At 45.9% G+C, this 14,846-nt stretch overlaps 1 pseudogene; it reads left to right on the forward strand.

The window, feature by feature from the left end:
* Positions 1-357: 357 nt before the first annotated feature.
* Positions 358-13,137, forward strand: LOC124672506 (annotated as a pseudogene).
* Positions 13,138-14,846: the final 1,709 nt, after the last annotated feature.

Here is a 14,846-nt window from a genome sequence, read left to right on the forward strand (position 1 = left end):
GCTGCGGCAGCTCCCCCCGTGACGCCGCATGCGTCGCCTGCCTCGCCCGGCCCAGCACCGGCGCCGCTGGACGTCCCCGCCTCGGCCCCGCTTGGGCCGCCTCTCCTTGGCCCATCATCGCCTGGCTCCCCGTCGCTGCTGGGGACTCCTGCGTCGAGCTCGTCATCACCAGTACCGCCAGCTCCCGTAGCTCGTGGACCTCGCACGCGCAATCGAGCCGGGGTCTTTCGGCCTAAGGAACGCACGGATGGGACTATTGCATGGATTTCTGCTTGTGTTGCTGATGCTACCGCTGATCCCACTGCTGAGCCTCGTCATTTTCAGGCTGCTCTAGGTATTCCTCACTGGCGCGCTGCGATGGAACAGGAATTTCAGGCTCTACTGAAGAATGATACTTGGCATCTTGTTCCTCCTGTGTCTGGAGTTAATGTTATTGATTCCAAGTGGGTCTTCAAAGTAAAGAAGCATGCTGACGGTTCTATTGAACGCTACAAGGCACGTTTGGTTGCTAAGGGATTCTGACAGAGGTATGGTCTTGATTATGAAGATACGTTCAGTCCAGTTGTCAAGCCCACTACCATTCGCCTGCTGCTTTCTTTGGCTGTCACACGAGGTTGGTTCCTTCGTCAGCTTGATGTGCAGAATGCGTTTCTGCATGGCATTCTCGAGGAGGAGGTGTATATGCGTCAGCCTCCAGGCTTTGTTGATCCTGCCCGTCCTCAGCATCTCTGTCGCCTTGTTAAGGCCTTGTATGGACTCAAGCAGGCTCCTCGTGCGTAGCATGCACGACTTGGCTAAGTTCTTCGAGCTCATGGGTTTGTTCCGTCCACTGCTGACACCTCATTGTTCCTTCTTCAGCGTCCTGAGGTTACGATGTATCTGCTGGTTTATGTTGATGATATCATACTTATCAGCTCTTCTGATGCTGTTGCTGATCGCCTTGTGTCTGCCCTCAGTGGTGATTTTGCTGTTAAAGACTTGGGTGCTCTGCACTATTTTCTTGGTCTGGAGGTCTCGCGGTCTTCTGCTGGGCTAACTCTTACACAGCAGAAGTATGCTCTGGACTTGCTGCGCCGTGCTGGTATGTTGAAGTGTAAACATGCTACCACTCCTATGTCTGCCACTGATCGCATGTCTGCTCTTGATGGAGACACTCTTTCGCTCGATGATGCCACTCGAGTACCGCGAGTCTCGTTGGAGGTCTGCAATATCTTACTATCACCGGACCGGATGTTTCCTATGCAGCTCAACCGTGTGTGTCAGTATCTTCATGCACCCAGGACGTCTCATTGGTCAGCTGTGAACCTTGCCCTCCCCAACTACGCTCCGCACCACATTTTTGCAGTCCGTCGCCAATCTGAAACTCTGCAGTAGCAAGTCAGCTGCAATAGCTAGACCCTCTCTGCAGGCCATCGCTTCTAGAGTCTCCGGATCCGTGACCCCGATGAGAATGATTGAGGACGCGCCTAGGAAGCTTCCGTCTGCCCCACGTACAACCGCCGCAATGGCTGAAGTAGTACAATTCTTCGACGTTGCTGCATCAACGTTAACTTTGGCCATGCACTGCGGAGGAGGGATCTAGGTAGGCCCTCGCGCGTCCCTTGCTTGCACAACATTCACAGGCTGAGCAATCACCTGTATGTTAGATATAAACCTCTCCACAAAACAGTTTGTGGACAAGGGCTTTGGAAGATCCCTTCATGGATGGCCTTCCTGCGCGCATGCCACAACGCCCAAAGAGTAACGACCACCCTCGTGAGATCACCATGTGGTACACCCTTAAAAACTGTCGCTAGCCACGCTTTTTTCCTTAGTCTCCTGGACATTGCATATTAGGTCGGTGATCTCCTCCGGTGCTAGCGCCCAGACACACCGTGCCATGTTGCACTCCAACAGCGAGTGCTTCCAAGAATCCGTCTCGCCGTAGATGGAACACTTACGATGTTGTGCCATGTTCCTGTGCTTGAGGACGTCCATCGTCGAGAGTGATTGCCGTGCAAGCCTCCAAAGGAAGACCTTAATCTTCGAGGGGACCTGCACCTTCCATAGAGCTGACCATTCTTTGTCTTTGACCATTCTTTGTCTTCTACCCTAGCGCCCGACGAGCCAACCCGCTCATCTAGCCACGCCGTTCTTTTTTCTCGCGTTTCCACCAGCATGCGATATGCCGAACGCACCGAGAATACTCCACTTCTGTCGTAGTGCCAGGCCCAGAAGTCATCTTGCCGTGTGGTACTCAACTGAATACTCATGATCAGCTCACGATCCATAGGCAAGAAGAAAGTTTGCAGCTTCTGGGAGTCCCAAGCCACATTGTAGTTGTCGATAAGCTCACTGACTAGCTGGGGTGGTTGAGCTTGTAAGCAGGCGACCGGACGGAGGAGGCCATCTCGCGGTAACTAATTGGTATTCCACACACTGGTTCCTTCTTCTGTGCCTATTCATCGTATCAACCCCTGTTTTAACACATCTCTTCCATCACAGATCGCACGCCATATCTGAGATGGAGACGTTCCAATTTCCGTTTCCAAAAAATCACCATTTGGAAAATATACTGCCCTTAGAATCCGAGCACTCAACGAGCTAGGCTCCTGAAGTATACGCCATGCCTGCCGGGCGAGGAGTGCAAGATTAAAAGGCTCAATATCGCGAAAGCCGAGTCCCCCAAGTACTTTGGCTTTGTCATCTCCTCCCAGGACACCCAACATGTCTTCCGCTGTCCTTCTTTGCTTCCCCACCAAAAATTACGTAATAAGATGTTTATGTGGTGGCAAAGGCCCCTAGGGAGCCTGAAACATGACATGGAATAAGCCGGCACCGCTTGAGCCACGGCTTTGATAAGAACTTCCTTCGGCTGCCGACAACAGCATTTCCAACCAACCTTGGACCCTCTTTCGTACTCTATGCCGGAGATACTTGAAAGCTCCATTTACCGAGGTTTTAACGTCAGATGACATACCCAAGTATTTCTCACTCAAGGAGACATTGTGTACATTCACTATCTCCATGATCTCCTCCCTGACCAGATTTTGACATTCCTTGGCAAAATGAATCGACGATTTATCTAGATTCACCCGCTTGCTGCAGGTCTGACCCGACTCCAGGGGGAGGTGCTATCCACCGAGCTGGTCGGTGCCGAAGCGGTCGCCACACACCCCGCGCGCCCCCGGATTACTAACTGGGCCGCAGCCCAACATCAGGTAAGCCGATTTTTTCTTTTTCGTTTTTTCCCTGTTGTTTGTTTTCTTCTTTAAAAGAATCGTTTTTAAAAATCTGAACATTTGTAAAATTTTAAAAAATCAAAATAAAAATAAATCACTTTTTAAAAATATGCACATTTTCAGATTTGAACAAAAATGTATTTTTCTATGAACAATTTCCGAATTTGAACATTTTTTAATTTGAACAAAAATTATATTTGAAACAATTTTCGAATCTGAACAATTTTCATATTAGAACAATTTTCATATTTGAACAAATTTCGAATATGAACGATTTTCATATTTGAACAATTTTTGAATTTAAATAGTTTTCATAGTTGAACAATTTTCGAATTTTAGTAATTCTCAAATTTGAACATTTTTCGAATTTATACATTTTTCGAATATATACTTTTCCAATTTGAACAAAAGAAAAAATAAACAGAAAGAAAAAGAAAAAAAAAAGCAGAAAGCGGGAAAAGAAGAAAAAAAAATGAGAAAACGAAAGCGAAAAACGCTAATTGGGCCAGGCCCAATACCCGACCAGGGTGTGCGGCAACCGCATCGGCACCGACCTAGTCGGTGTATAGGACTGGCCACTCCAGGCAGGGAGCGCCTACTCTCCGCCTTAAGCGGGAGGCAGCGTTCGCTCCGCCTGAAGAGGTTCCCCGTGGGACGCTCCAAACCTGGGCCCAACAAAAGGTATTGCTTCTCCCTTTTCTTTCCTTTTAGTTTAGATCTTTAAAGATGTTTAAATTAAAAAAATGTTCAAATCTGAAAAAGTTTAAAAATAAAAAAGTTTGAACTAAAAAATGTTTGAATCTAAAAAAGTTCGAATCTCAAAAATTTCAAAATTTAAGAATGTTCAAATTTGAAAATTGTTCAAACATAAAAATTGTTTAAAATTGAAAAATATTCAAATTTGACAATTGTTTAGTTAAAAAACAAATAATTTTAAATCGAACAAAATTCATATTTGAACAAAATTCATATTGGAACAAAATTTATATTTGAACAAATTTCATATCTGAACAAATTTCATATTTGAACAAATTTCAAATTTAAACAAATTTTGAATCTGAACAAATTTATAATATAAACATTTTTAAATCAGAGAAAAAACAAATCTGAACAAATTTTGAAATCAGCAAACCAATGCAGCAAAAATAAAAATGAAACCTGAAAAAACTGAAAAAACCTGAGAAAAACACAAAACAAAGGGAAAAATCCATACCTGCTAGCCGCTAATGGGCCGGCCTACACCGTCTGTCGCCTAAGCGGGAGCGAATCGCTCCCGCATTGAGCGGCGAATAGGGATTGCGCTCCAGGCATGGCCAGTCCTATACACCGACCAGGTCGGCGCCGATGCGGGTTGCCGCACACCCCTGGTCGGGTATTGGGCCTAGCCCATTTAGCGTTTTTTCGATTTCGCCTTTGTTTTCTCTCTTTTTTCCTTTTTTCGTTTTTCCGTTTTCTATTTTATTTTCTTTTTCTTTCTGTTTATTTTTTCTTTTGTTCAAATTGAAAAGTCTATATTCGAAAAATGTTTAAATTCGAAAAATGTTTAAATTTGAGAATTACTAAAATGGTTCAATATGAAAACTGTTCAAATTCAAAATTGTTCAAATATGAAAATCGTTCATATTCGAAATTTGTTCAAATATGAAATTTTTTCAAATTCGAAAATTGTTCTAATATGAAAATCGTTCAGATTTGAAAATTGTTAAAATATAAAATTTGTTCAAATTCAGAAATGTACAAAAAGAAACGAAAAAGAAAAGAAGGGCTTACCTGATGTTGGGCTGCGGCCCGTTGAGGGAAAACGATTCAGCAAACTTAATGGGCCAAGCCCACGAACTACCGGAAGAAGGTGGAGGGGGTGTGCGGCAACTATTTCCGTGCCGACCAGATCGGTGTATATCACCTCCCTCCAGGCACCAGATCGATTCTCTGGTGAACACAATTTCACGGGCCCAATCTCTTCGATGGGCCGCGTCGCCACGACTCCCCGTCGAGTCATTATTTCTTTTCCTGAGGGAAGACAGCCGATGAAAGCGTTCGCACCTATTTCTTTCGTGGTTCTCTCTCCGGATAAATTGACATAGCCGCCGGCCTCACGGCGGCGCTGTCCGCCTCCATTCTGTGGAGCGCCGGAGGGCATTGCCAGGTACGTCCAAAACAACCCTGGATCTTGCCCTGTCGTCCCCCAGCTCCTCAGCCCTCAAAATTTACGGTAGCACTAGTGAAGGCGTCGATCCGTTTTCTGTGCACCCTAGCGCGCCTCAGTGTGAAGATAAGTTGGTGGTTTTTTTTGTAACATTGTCCACCCTGATTCTGTGAGGCTTTGGTACCATGCCCCCCCCCCCCCGATTACGTGTTTTTGGGGTTTTGGCCCATATCGCGGTTTGAGCAATGTACATATGACACCTCGCTGGCAAGACAGTGGTGATAGGTTTTGTAGGACAACTTCGTTGACGCTCCGTGTTTCTGACTTCTCGGCTATTTTGATTGTCCATAACATTGCTTAATATTATTGTAATTTCATAATCTACTATCCTTAGGCCTCTATGGTCTCGTCGGTTGTCGGGTTGCTCCATGAGGGTTAGTCACTAGCGAGATTGTGTGTGAAAATAGGAGATCAGATTGCGTGTTTAGATTATTCGCTTATTTTAGTCCATTTTAAAACTCTGTTATTTATAATGCTTTTTATTCTTTAGCGTCTACTGTGATAAATTTGTAGAATTAATTTTTACTAGCATATTGATTTGGCAAGAATATTCGTTAACTGTCAGTTGGAACTTGGAACCTAGACTAGTTCTTAGTATTTCCACACATACCGTTGATCTGGACTATGACAATTGTGACAGTAACCATGACTTTAAGTTAGCTAGCGCATGGCATGCTCATTGCTAATGTTGGAACTAAAATGATAAAACTGCTAAATAGCATTTTCTATGACATGTATTGTCGTGAATAATGCTACATTTCCCTTTTTTTAATCACCTTATTGCTCATGTATTCGACAAAGGAAACCCCTTTCCTGATATTTTATCTTTTCATTTAACCAGCACGGCAAGCAGTCGAGTTCAGTTCTGATAATAGGGAACTTGTTTCCCTAAATTTTGTCCCTCGATCTTCATTTCTTTTTGGTTTTGTTATGAGCAAGCAACTTAGTGCACCATTTTATGCTTGTATGGTATTTTTAGTGTATGCGGTAGCATCCACGCTAATTTATGCTTCCCCTCTTCTGGAAATTCCAGGACAGTTTAATCTAGATTCTGAAGAAATGAGTACCCGTAAAGAGGCCAAGGCAGAAGCTACATTTGCTGTGAGTTCAGACAGACTGAGCAGCCTACCTCTAGATATGAAGGCAAAAATCCTCTCCCATTTGACTGTCCAAGAGGCGGTTAGGGCTAGCACCCTATCAAGTACTTGGAGGTATGCATGGACTGATATGCCAGAAGTATTTCTGTGCGATGGAAATTTTTCACGAAACCAGTTCGTTATGTTGGTCGATATGGTGCTATCTCTCCACATTGGACGTATAGAGGTGTTCGATATTTCAGGCGACAAATATTACCATGATGTATTCGTTAGGTGGATGCTCATGCTGTCGAGGAGATCACCAACTTCAATTAAAATCGAGTTGACCTCAGGGCCAAAGTATAGGATTCCATCGTACCTATTTTCTATCAGCGATCTGGAGGATATGGACCTTCAAAATTGCATCATCAGCTTGCCTCGGGTATTCCAAGGCTTCAAGAACCGAATTTACCTCAACCTGGACGGTTTCTCCTCCACCGACAGTGATATCCAAAATCTAATCTGTTGTTGCCCTTTACTGACTGACTTGAGATTAAGTTCTTTTGAGGGTATCAGTTGTCTAAACATTCAAGCTCCTAAACTGGAGTATCTAGATGTTGATGGGGAGTTTGAAGACATTCATTTGGATGCTCCTAATCTGGAGGAGGCCGGTCTCGCTCTTGAAAAATATGAAGCATACCAATCTGTTCCAGTTGCGCATGACGCCAAAAGCTATCTCAACCAGTCATTGGGCAGTCTAACTAACATCAAAACACTTAACATTTACGGTTATTTCTTGACGGTGAGCTATTGGTAGCTTCAGCATTACTTCTACCTTCTTCTGCCTTCTGACTAATCTATGTGAGTGTTTCCTTGTTTTGTTTTCTTGTTGCAGTATCTATCAAAAGGGTGTATACTTACAAAGCTCCATGCGGTGCTTGATCGGCTGGAGAATATTCATCTTACTATATGCTTTTGGGACCCAAGAGAAGTTTTGGTCGCTTGTTCGCTATTTCACAATGCCCCTATTCTAAAAGTACTTGAATTAAGGGTATGATTCTACCAAATCACTCTCTCTCTCCCTCTCCATGTCCCAGTTACATTTCTTCTAGTCAGCAACGGGTTCTTGGATGTGCCTGAAGGCTTCCTAGATTTACCGTGTCCATGTAACTTCTGTTGACAGCTGACGAGTTGCCTAAAAATCATTATGCAGAGTTTTCCTTGGAGTGAAAAGTTTGGGCCAGTTGAAAAAGGTGATTAGGGTTTTCGTGGTAGACATACACGTCTCCACCTCTTCTATTTATATACACGGCAGCCATACAGGATTACAACACGTACGAGTGTCCAACTCGTATACAACATGGACTTTCCGATTCTAACACACCCCCTCAATCTAAACTATTACATACAAGATTTAGATTGGTCCTGAATCGGTCTAACATCTGCCGTGTGGCTGGCTTTGTAAACACATCAGCCAATTGATCACTAGAAGATATAAACCTCACGTCCAAAGCACCCTTTGCAACACGCTCTCGCACAAAATGAAAATCAATTTCAATGTGCTTTGTTCGAGCATGGAATACCGGATTTGCTGTGAGATAGGTTGCCCCTAAGTTATCACACCACAGAATAGGTGTACGCTGCCTGGGAACTCCAAGCTCCTTTAACAGAGAGCTGATCCATATAGCCTCTGCAGCACCATTAGCTAATGCCTTGTATTCTGCCTCGGTACTAGATCTTGAGACGGTAGGCTGCTTCTTCGAACTCCAGGAGACCAAATTAGGTCCAACAAAAATAGCATAGCCACTTGTGGAACGTCTATCATCCACACATCCAGCCCAATCAGCATCGGTGAAAATACTAAGACCAGTGGAAGCTGACTTGCGAAAACACAGCCCGGTTTGCAATGTGCCTTTGACATACCTCAATATACGTTTGACAGCCTCCCAATGGACATCTGTAGGCTGAGACAAAAACTGGCACACCTTATTCACCGCAAAAGAAATGTCTGGGCGTGTGAGCGTCAAATACTGCAATCCACCAACGACGCTACGGTACCGGAAGGAGTCCTCAGAGCCAAGCATTGTACCTGAAACTCGAGACAGACTCTCTGAAGTCGACAATGGTGTGGAAGTGGACTTACAATTCTCCATATTTACTCTATGAAGTAGATCAAGTGCATACTTGCGCTGAGTTACCATCATCCCCCCTGAATTGTAGGACGCTTCCAGTCCAAGAAAATAATCCAGTTTCCCCAAATCTTTAATAGGAAAGGTATCCATTAGAGACCGGACAAGGCGATCAACAACCTCAGGAGTAGACCCAACGATAACAATATCATCAACATAGACTAGCATATAAATCTGCACACCATCTCTGGAGAATATGAAGAGTGACGTGTCTGCTTTGGAGGAGACAAAACCAAGCTCATGAAGCCGCTGACTTAACCGAGCATACCACGCACGAGGCGACTGCTTCAGGACCGCTGCAACTTGCACACATAAGAAGGATAACGAGCATCCTCAAAACCAGGTGGTTGCTGCATATAAACATCCTCAGATAGAAACTCGTGAAGAAAGGCATTACTCACATCAACCTGACGCAGACACCAGCCACGAGACACAGCTAGAGATAGCACCAGACGCACAGTAGCAGGCTTTACAACTGGGCTGAATGTGTCACCATAATCAATCCCATGATGCTGAGTAAATCCACGAGCCACTAGTCTTGCTTTGTGCTTGTCAATAGATCCATCAGGACGATGCTTCGTTTTAAAAATCCATTTGCTTCCAACAACATTGACCCCCGGAGGTCTAGGAACCAATGTCCACGTGCGTGTCTGACACAAGGCTGCGAACTCATCTGCCATAGCAGCTTTCCAGGCAGGTTCAGTCAAGGCAACATGATGAGAAGTAGGTACAGCGAAGAAAGCCCCCCGACGAGGATCATAGCGCACAGTACCGTCCGTGTATTCTTTCTCCTTGCGCGTGTTGTCACGATGACGCGTCACCATGGGATGCGCCGTAGCTGGCGTGGTGCACGTCTCAGCCGGGGACGATGCGGCCGTGGACTCACAAGTCACGGCGGGAGGCATCGTGGGCTGAGGAGCCGCGCTCTCGGCAGAAGCTGGAGCCGTGCTTGCTGCAGGAGCTGGAGTCGCACTCACGGCAGGAGCCGGAGCCGCGCTCATGGCGGGAGCTGGGGCCGTGCGCATGGCTGGAGCGGGAGCCGCATCGGGAAGAGCGCCATGCAAGGCTCCCCCATACACATCGATCGGCCGCTGGGAGGTACTTGGGGCCGCATCAATAACCTGAAACGGAGGAACTTCGTCTAATGCAGACGGGTTAGTGGACAGGTAAGATGTGTCATATTTACGCACAGGTGCACTCGTAACCGGTTCATTATCAGGAAAAGTGATAGCCTGTGCTAAGGTAGAGACATCAACAGAGACACCAGGTGTGGCATAAGGAAAAACGGACTCGTCGAAAACAACGTCACGAGAGATATAAATGTGACCCGTAGACCGGTCTAAACACTTATACCCTTTGTGCATCGGGCTATAGCCAAGGAAGACACAAAGCTTAGATCGAAACTCTAATTTGTGGGAGTTATATTTCAGAAGGCTAGGCCAACACGCACAACTAAAAATACGGAGAAACTCGTAATTGGGTTGCATGCGGAGAAGACGAAAGATGGGAGTTTCCTTGTTAAGCACCGGTGTGGGCATGCGATTTATAAGATAGCACGCTGTAAGAAACGCATCATCCCAATAGCAAAGAGGGAGAGATGACTGGGCAAGGAGTGCGAGACCTGTTTCAACCAAATGCCGGTGTTTGCGCTCAGCAACACCGTTTTGTTGGGAAGTGTGAGGACAAGACACGTGATGGACAATACCGGTACTCTCAAAATGACGGTGGATTTTGTGATACTCGCCCCCCCCCCCAATCAGACTGGACAACCTTGATTTTCGAACCTAGGAGGAGCTCTACATGGGCCTGAAAATCATGAAACACCTGCTCAACATCAAATTTATTTTTGATAAGATAGATCCAGCAAAAGCGAGAATAATCATCGATAAAGCTAACATAGTGCTTGTACCCCCGGAGGAGGCACATGCTCGGACCCCGTACATCGAATGAACAAGCTCAAGAGGCATAGTAGACACACGAGAGGAAGATGAATAAGGTAACTGACGGCTCTTGGCACGCTGACAAGCATCACAAACCGACGATGTAGAATCTAAGGAACACACGAGTTAATTTGAGCCAACAATATCTTTGACTACATTATTTGTAGGATGACCAAGACGCTGATGCCACCGGGAAGCGGTGACCTTGACACTAGCAGAAGCATGACGACTGGATGTTGAAGACGCATGAGCAAGCGGGACGGGGTAGAGTCCTCCCTTGCTCCTACCGTGAAGAAGAATTCTCCTCGTGGCTTTGTCCTTGACAAGGAAAAAATTACGGTGAAATTCAACAAACACATAGTTATCAGCAACAAGGCGATAAACTGAAAGAAGATGTTGGCTAATGCGTGGAACATGGAGGATATTTTTTCAGTTTTAGGGATGAACCGGCTAAGTTTGAATGACCAATGTGCGAAATAGACAAACCCATACCATTAGCCACCTGGACTTGATCGTTTCCTCCGTAGCGCTCGTGCATGTGTAGACATTCCAGATCACTGGTGAGATGATCCGTTGCACCAGTATCCATGTACCAGTGCGGGTTGTTGTTGTTGTTGCTTGTGGAAGCCGAGTTCCCCGCTCGAGAATTGTTACCGCGGTAGTCACGATTAAAGCGGTTGCGGCAGTCAGCCGCCGCGTGCCCCCAGTAGTCGCAGAGTTGACAGCGGGGCCGATTGCGACGACCATTGCCGCCGTTGCCGCCACTATTATTGCGGCCGCCACCGTTACGGCCTCCGCCGTTGCCGCCGCCGCGGCCGCCACCATTGCGACTGTTGTCAGGGCGCTAGTAGTTCCCGCCTCCATTGCCACCGTTATGGCCTTGGGATTGGTGACCATAATTGGTCACATATGGACCCCCGCTGAGTTGCATGGGGCGATCGGCGACGGGTGTAGGGCGTGTCGCCGCGTTTGCCGAGGAAGACCACTCGGCGTCCAGACCCTGCGATGCCTGCAGGGACTCAAAAGAAAGCACGGCGGAGTAAAACTCCGCGTAGGGCACCGATCGGTTAGCCAAGGTAAGGTTCCCGATGAGAGGATTGTAAGCCTTCCCGAGGCCGGTGATGATGTAGTCCACCAGTTCATCGTCGGAGATAGGAGCTCCGGCGGCCGCCATTGCATCAGCGAAGGACTTCATCTTGTGCATATACTGAGTGGCGGACATGTCCTCCTTGCGCAAGGTCTGGAGCTGGCGACGAAGATGGCGGACGTTGGCACGACTTTGTGCACCAAACATGGTGTGCACAGCGCCCCAGACTTCGGCCGCCGACTTGCAGGAGATGAGTTGGCACGCCATGTCCGGCTCCATAGAGCCGAGAAGGAGCCCGACGACACGCTGATCTTGCGTCCACCAGGTGGTGTACGCCGGGTTAGGGACGTCGACGGCGTCAGCGTCCGTCCCTTGCTTGATCGTCGCCGGGGGAGCGACGGTAGTACCGTCGAGGTGGCCATGGAGCCCTGCGCCTGAGAGGTTCGACAGGGTGAGGCCCTTCCAGAGCATGAAGTTTCCATGATCTAGGCGGACCGCCGGTGCAACACCGACGGGGGTCGAGGAGCCTGGGGAAGGGACGATGGCGCCGGCAGAGTGGGACACCTGGATTGCTCCGGTTTGTGCCATGGCGACGGATTGGAAGGAGGCTCGCGACGCGGACGGGGACTCGCGTGCGGACGGAAAACTTCACAGCGGCGACGACGGCGCGGATGGGGCTCGCGACGGCGCGGCGGCTGCGGGAGCGATGCGCTCTGATACCAAGTTGAAAAAGGTGATTAGGGTTTTCGTGGTAGACATACACGTCTCCACCTCTTCTATTTATATACACGGCAGCCATACAGGATTACAACACATACGAGTGTCCAACTCGTATACAACATGGACTTTCCGATTCTAACAGGGCCAATGAGCATGTGGGATTAGGATCAGGATCAGGCGAGCATTGAAGAGGTTACCCTGCAAATGGATCACCTCGTAACAGTCAGTCTGTAGGACTTTTTGGGTTTGGACTACGAAGTTGATTTTGTGCGAAAGCTACTGAGCTGGGCACCGGATTTTATAGTGAAGAGTAACTTAGACTAGTAACATATGTTATGTTACTATTCTAAATTACTACCTCCATAGTGGGTAGTAACTTACATATGGTGTCATGCAATGTGTCATTAATTATATTGTAGACTCATATTGCTTTGAAATATGTGATGTTATGGTAATATAGCTAGTTACCACCTCACTCTCTTTCTTCATTTATTGGTATGCCATGTCACCAAAATGCTTTGAGATATGTGATGTTACCACCTATGTTACCCTCACTATGAGCAGTCTTAGAAGAAACGAAAATAGAGTGGAAGTGCGAAATAGACTGCGGCATGGTTTTTAAGAAGTTATTGGCTCTGCCGAGGGTGTCTCCCAAGGCCAAGGTCATCGTTAGAGCAAATACAATAGAGTCCAGTTAGCTGACTATAAGGCATTAAATAATATATTTTAGGTGAGTTGGAAGAGAGAGAAGAGGAGAGAGAAGGGAGGTGGGCTACTATGCAATAACCAGCTCTTGCACGTGCTCCTAGGCACTTTATGAGAGTGAAATGTGGGCCATATATTAGTAAAGTACTTCATTAGTATAGCCAACTATTGTACATGTTAGCTATATGATGACTACAAGTGACATGACATCTTGTTATAGCCAGCAGACTGTACTATTGGAATTGCTCTTACATGATAATCATGCACCTATATAGACTATCCCGATTCTTCCTGAACTTTGGTCTTCTAGCGGCATTAATGAGATGTTGCGGTGACTATATATAGGAAATCAAAGCATGTGATTTAGGATCAATATATATCTTCCACCCTGCTTATGGTTCATCCAATCAACTTGCCGCTCCTCGAAAGGAAAAAAATATGCTACCATCCTGTTCAAAACCATCTTAATTTGGCAATGCAGAAACCAATGTTAACCCATCGCCAGTTCATATATTTTCCCATTTTTTCGAGGGAAGGCAATGCATACGTTTCAATTATAGTTTAGCTAAAATCTGCTACGCAGATGGCAGTCAGCACTGCTCTTTCAAAAATAAATATTTGGAGCGCAATACAGAAACTAATTGAAAGGTAGGTAGCTAGCACTAAAGCAGAGATCTCGTGGCTTCATGGGTGCTGGCATGGCATAGCTGCATTTCAGATGCTGGGCCATTTTGGCTGTATGGAACGAAATCTTCTTGCACAATTTCAGCTAACTGCATGTGCATCTGGAGTAATACCATGATTTAAATTCCCTAAAATAAAGATTATGGTTTACAGGGAAATCAGGGATACTCAAGTATTAGTAGTCATTTGAAGCTAGTAGGTTTCGGTTCTCCATACGAGAAGAGAGGACCACAGCGGAGCTAGTTGGTACACCGGTAAGTTCAATAGTATAGTCGGTTGTTGAATATAAGGAATACTTTGTATATCATATCATCTGTAGTCAATATATAGCTAGCATGTACAACAGTAAGTTATAGAAATGTACCACTTTATCAACACATGGACCACCTCTGACTCTCACAAAATGGCATGGGCTAGAGTTGGCTCTTACATGAGAGCTCATTTATCCTCTCTTTCCTCCAACTAAGCATAAATACAATATTTAATTTTTTGATCAGCTGACTATGCCTTATCGTACTTGCTTTAAATGACATGCAACGGAGCTAGATAAATGATGGGCTCACAAAAGATAAACCGGAAAATTCAAAGTTCAGTTGAGCCGGTGGTGTTGTTATTTCCGCAGTCGTTTAGTCCTTTAAAAAAACAGAAGGCTCGACAAGTCCAACTTTGAATTAACAAAGTCCTAACATTTAATCCTTTTACTTCAAGCCGGATATAAGCCGGAGTAGATAGGATGCTTGCCGCATAAAAAAAAGGCAAAATACAGGAATGTGGCTGACTATAACGAGTGTGACTGACTAAAAAAAGGACCATCTCGAGACGATGCGGACATCATCCATGTGTGGAAAAAATATTTCTCATCATCTACTTCAGTCATGTATTGATCTTAATCAATATGTTACGGTTATCCACGTGTTGAAAAGAGGACCACAACATAGCTAGTACTAGATGATACCCCGCGCCGTTGCAGCGAGACACACAAATAACATAAACTAAATTTGTTGAAAAATAGACTCAA

This window comes from Lolium rigidum, chromosome 7, assembly GCF_022539505.1.
Source record: "Lolium rigidum isolate FL_2022 chromosome 7, APGP_CSIRO_Lrig_0.1, whole genome shotgun sequence".
NCBI lineage: Eukaryota > Viridiplantae > Streptophyta > Magnoliopsida > Poales > Poaceae > Lolium > Lolium rigidum.